Genomic DNA, 6000 nt, shown 5'->3' on the forward strand with positions numbered 1-6000 from the left:
CATCTCACTAAAGCTATCAGCCCAGTAGCTTTGAAATCAGACTTGAATGAAACCACAATTCTGAAAGAAAAAAAAAAAAAGTTTTTTCCCATGGAATTTATTATTGTAAGGTTTTTTGTTTTTTTGTTTTTGTTTTTTTGTCGGAGATTTCACTGGTGTGGGCTGATTTTGAGACTGAAAGATGCAGAGCTAGAGACCGACAGAGGAAAAGAAACCACAGTACCCAAGATTTCTTGAATTGAGTGGGGCCAAGGCTTGAACCCGGGTTGCTCACATGGCAAAACAAGTGAGAAATAATCAAGTGAGCTGTTTTTCTCGCCTGTCAATGCATTTTGATACCTATAAACATCACATTTTATGACGCTAACTATAGGGCCAGAAAGATTACAATAGTGGTTATAAAAAAAAAAAAAGGCTTTCATGCCTGATGCTCTTAGGTCTGGAGTTCAGCCTCTGGCAGCTCTATAAGCCAGAGCTGAGCAGTGCTATCTATGGTAAATAAATAAATAAATAGGTAGATAGATAATAAAATATTAAAGCAGGCTTAAAAATTATCTCTGATACTTTTACATTGCGTTGCTATTATAGCAATGCTTCCCAGCTAGAGACTATTACTTGCTAGGGGACAATTGGATATAGCTGTAGACATTTTTTGTGTCAAACTAGAGAACGGAGGCTAATAGCATCTAGGGGAAGAGGCCAGAATATTGTAAATCATCACATGTTGTCCAAGACAAACCCCCAGCAATAAAGAATTAACCAATCCAAAATGTCAATAGTTCTGTACTGCTAAGAACCTCTTACCTACAGAATGCTACAGTTATTTATGAAAGTCATTCTTTTCTGAGGTCCTGGGTTTTATCCTTGACATCACATGTGCTAGAGTGATGCTCTGGCTCTTTCATTAATATATATATATATATATATATATATATATATATATATATATATATATATATATATATACATATATACATACATATATACATATATACATATATATATACACACATATGTATATATATTAATGAGAGTCAAATGACAATTATGTGTACTTCAGCACCTCCAAACTGATTAAATTTTCTTTTTTTAAGTGAGGTGGATGGGTAAACAGTGAAGGAATGAACACTTTAGGAGTAATCCAATCTAGAAATGTAGGGTGATAGCAGGAAAGCTGAGGAGAACTGATATATATTCTGAGTATATTCTGAAGTCAGGCTTAATGGAATTTACTCAAGGTTTGGATGTGAGAGAAGAACAGTATCTGTTCTAACTGCATGTTTTGTTCTAAACTATTTAAGGAGTTACCATTTACAGAGGGGGAGACTGAGAAGAAAAGGAAAACACAAGTACAATTCCCCATTCTTCAGTTCCACACTTGTGTCTCTAAATTTAATTTAGCTGCTGAAGTCTGTAGCTAATCTAGCAAAAAGTAAGCAATATTACATATTAATCTCAGTCCAGTTACATGACATTACAGTCATTTCCCCACAAAATTGTGATTTTTTTTCCCCTTTTTGTTTTTGAGAGCAACACCTGAAGTTTGACATTAATTGTAACTCTTCCAAGTAAATATTTTTTAATATGTGAATTAGATACACTTAAGTACAGATTTTGTAGTTAGATGTTTTTTGTTGGTTTTGCCAGGAGGGTTATCACTGGAGCTCAGTTCCTCCACCATGACTCTCCATTGCTCCTGCTAGACTTACTACTTTTTTTCCTTATAGAGACAGAGAAATAGGGGGTGGGGGGAGAGAGAGATACCTGCAGCACTTCTCCACTGCTCTTGAAGCTTCCTTACTGCAGGTGGAGCTCTGGGGCTTGAACAGGGTCCTTGCATATGGTAACTCTACTGGGTGCACCAACACCCAGCCCTGAAGCACCATTTCATCAAGAGGTCATCTACGCACCTAGTTGTTAAAATATTTTGAAAAGTCAACCCAAATATGTATATCTGTATAAATTTCAGTGAACCACATGTGCCCTTTTCAAAGCAAAAATCTCCTTCTGGGTAGCTAACGCTTAGACTTCTAAACATCTTTACCAAGATCCCTTCATGAAAACTACACATATAGGTAAAGATCAGTTATAGTCTTTATTTTTTGCCAGTTATCAAACCACAGTTGAGGAAGGTTATGTATGTGTAGTTGGGTCTATACATAATGTGTATTAAGTGTTCAGAATTCAAAATTGTTGACATGATTTGATTTTTCTCTTACCAAAGGGTCTATAAACCATGTAGATAATTAACACTTCCCACCTGGGGGAACTAAAGACTCTGGCCACCAATTTCAATGTGGGTATATTGGTGTTTTGGGGGAAGAGGTGAGGTCTGCAAATCCCAGATGGGTGTCTGCAACTTAATTGAGGTGTGCCACTGTTTACCTAGAGATAGCATCTGATTCAACAGGTTGGGGGCTTAGTCTCATAAAACTACCCTCTGCTTCAGAGGGTCTTTGTCTATAGGTTGTAATTTTACCTTAAGGGAAAAAAACAAAGCAAGAAAAAGGAAAACAGGCCTTTTAGATCTTACCATATTTGCTGCTTTGCCTGTATCTTTTCTGTCAGCTCCAACCAGTCATCAAGGAACTTTTATTTGAACAAATGCCGTTAAATGTAATTTGTGCTGAAGTGAACTAAAAACTACTGAACTTGCTTCCCAAATTGGTTGCACAGGATGTAGAACATCTGGCCTCCAAGCATGATTTCCTGAGTTCTATCACTGGCATCGTATATTACCAGAGATGCACATGCATTGTCTTTCTCATCAGTAAATCAATTAAAAAAGTCAAAAGAACTTTTTGAATTCCTTACTTTTATCTTGAAACCTGCATTGATATGTGCATTGATGGTTTAGGTTTTCATGTTTGTAGTTAAAGCTTCAGTTTAAAAAGTTACCAGTTGTGACCCAGGAAGAGATCACTGGCTAGAGCATTGGATCTAAAAGTGTAAGGTCTAAAGTTCTATGCTTTGGCACTATGCACCAAAATGATGCTCTGATTGTACCTCTCTTCATGTTAATAAATACATCTTTTTAAAAGTTACTATTTATTTGGAAAATGAAGTTCTCATGATTTATTATCTTTCACTCAACAAGTATTGTGATCTATATACAACTTTATTAGTGGTTTCTATGTTCCAGCCAATACAGAACAATAATTCATTGCATAAAATGTGTCAGTGGCTCTCATACCTAATTTCAAAAGTATAGTAAATAATGTGTGCCTTTAAAGAAGTTATCACATTTGTTTTAAAAATAGTTCATTTAAAAAAAAAATTTCTAATCTTTATTTATTGGATAGAGACATCCAGAATTCAAGAGGGATGGGGGAAGTAGAGAGGGAGTGAGATAGACACCTGCAGCACTGCTTCCCCACTCACAAAGCTTTCCCCCTGCAGGTGGGGACCGGGGGCTCAAACCCAGATCCTTAAGCATTGTAATACATGCACTCAACCAGGTGTGCCACCACCTGGCTCCCAGTTCCTTTTTTCTTTTAAGTTTTGACAATAAATAAAGTGACAAGGTATCTGAAGATGTTTTATAAGGGAGATTAACCTATAAGACCAAGTTTAATATAATCTTTCCCATAGATTTTTTTCAACTCTATAAGTAATTTAAAATTCTTTGAGTAATCTTTTAGTTCTTCATTATGTTCACATTTTCCTCTGTCTTTTGAGCATATAGAATATAGCAGTTTTTCTATTATATGTCCATGTCCTTTCTGTACTATAGTATTAATTAAAGTTTTTCTTTTGATTGAAGGTCATATTTTCCTGCCCTTTTTGTTCTACTTGCTAAACTTTTACTAGATCATAAGCACAGTGAAATTGGTGATAGATGCTGGATTTTAGTATGTGCACTTAAATATTGTAGGAACTTATTCTGGAATGTAGCTAATATTTAAAATTAGTTTGATACTCTTGAAATTTATCTTAAAATTTTGTAAGGTAGATCCAGAGAAGCTTTTAAAAATTAGTTCAGCCCCCCCACACCTGTCCAAGGCCTAGTATGTTGAATATTCCATGTACTAGTCTTTTCATAAACTATTTCCATGTGTAAGAGTTAAAGATAATTTTTCTTCTTTTAAGTAGCTCTTTCCCTCTTTTCTAGTAGTTTCTTCATGCATACTTGACAGTCCTCAGCAAAAAATTGTAGAGCAACTGTCTTTACACTACTCTGTGTAGTTTTCTCAATATTTTTACCTTGCAGGTTTTAGAAAATGTGGACTCTTTAAATAGCTAATTCTAGTATGATTTCTGACTTCTATTTAGAAACCCACACTCTTTAACCTGGAAACCTTCTTTGCTTTCCCTTTTACACTGATTACTGTCCTGGATGCTTGTTGTCTAGTAACTAAAAACAAGTGTTTCTATACTGTGTTCACCTTTCTATTTGTTATGGTAAGAGAATAAATCTGGTCCCTGTTACTCCCTATAATATGTTTCTATGACTTGAAACAAATTACTTCAGAGTGTTCAGAATCCTACTGAAATTACATTCCTTAGCAAACACATATTTTCCAGTTTTACCACTATGTTACACAACACCAAACATTGTCTCAGAACAAACAGCTTTACACACATTTATGCCACTTAGTTGGTCCCTTAAGATAGCTAGTTTTGCAACTGATTTTAATGTTACCTTACAAGTCTTGTTTTCTCAGTTTCTACCTAACAACACCAGAATCCCAGCAATTGTTCAATGAGAAAGAACAATAAGCTGGCAATCCAAATTCAGAGGTACTTTTCCAAAAAATGAAACAAACAATAACAACCAAAAAAAAAAAAAAAACTACAGAAACCTTATACCTGGATACATTTGATTTATAAAACAAAATTCTAAGGCATGCACATTCAAAATACTTGACAAATTTCCCAGAGACAATAGATATTTTATTTATACTTGCTTTATTTTTTATTTTTTTATTATGTTTATTTATTTATTGGATAGAGATAGCCAGAAATTAAGAGGGTAGGAGGAGATAGAGAAATGAGACATCTGCAGCACTGCTTCACCACTTTAAAAGCTTTCCTCCTTTAGATGGGGACCAGGGGCTCAAACTCGATTCCTTGCGCATTGAAATGTGCATATGTACTCAACCAGGTGTGCCACCACCTGCTCCCCTATACTTGCTTTATACAGATCCATTTTTGTGATTTTCTTAGTACAAAGACATAATCTACCTTAAAGGTAAATTTAACCTAGTAGGCAAATTGACTTGCTGCTTTTCCATTACTTTTTTCCTGTCTTATATTCATCAGGGTTCAAAACAATCTTGTAGTCTTGTGCATCATACTGGACTGTCAGAATAGTCATAATGTATGGATTTAGTATTGCAGAAAATATTTGGTCTTTATTCCTGGTTCTTGACAAAAGCTCCTAAACTCTTTGAATTTTTCTTAGTGATAAGTTAATAGGCCTTAGATAGCTTCTGGGCAAACGCTAGAAGAAGAAGAAGATAGCTTCTGAGAGCTGGTCATTAGAAAGATCGAAACTTAGGCCAGCTCATACCTACCCCTAGCCTCTAAAAATTTTGAGAAGAGCTGGAAATTTAATCACCAGTGACCAATAATTTCATTAATCATACCTTCATACTGAGAAAACACACACACACACACACACACACCTACCTACCTACCTACCTACCTACCTACCAATTGATGAGATTTGGCTTTCTTGATAGATGATGAATGTGTAGAGGTTGAGGAAGGAGGGTTGATATGGAAACTCCACACTACCTCTGCTCCTCCATATCTTCCCATATTCCTATCTTTTATTTGACATTTCTAGAGTTAAATCTTGTATAATAAGCAAGTTTAAATGTTCTTTCATAAGCCTCTTTATAAAAACAAAAACAAAAAACACTTTCCTGAATTAATGTGAGTTGTTCTTGTGAATTATCAAGCTTAGTGAAAATGTTGAGAGAACTCAAATCTGCTAAACTGAAAAGTAGGTAGTTTTAGCATTCCTTTTGTTGCTAGCATCTAAGTGCGGGCAGT

The sequence above is a fragment of the Erinaceus europaeus genome, chromosome 9 (genome assembly GCF_950295315.1).
Source record: "Erinaceus europaeus chromosome 9, mEriEur2.1, whole genome shotgun sequence".
In the NCBI taxonomy this organism is placed as follows: Eukaryota; Metazoa; Chordata; class Mammalia; order Eulipotyphla; family Erinaceidae; genus Erinaceus; species Erinaceus europaeus.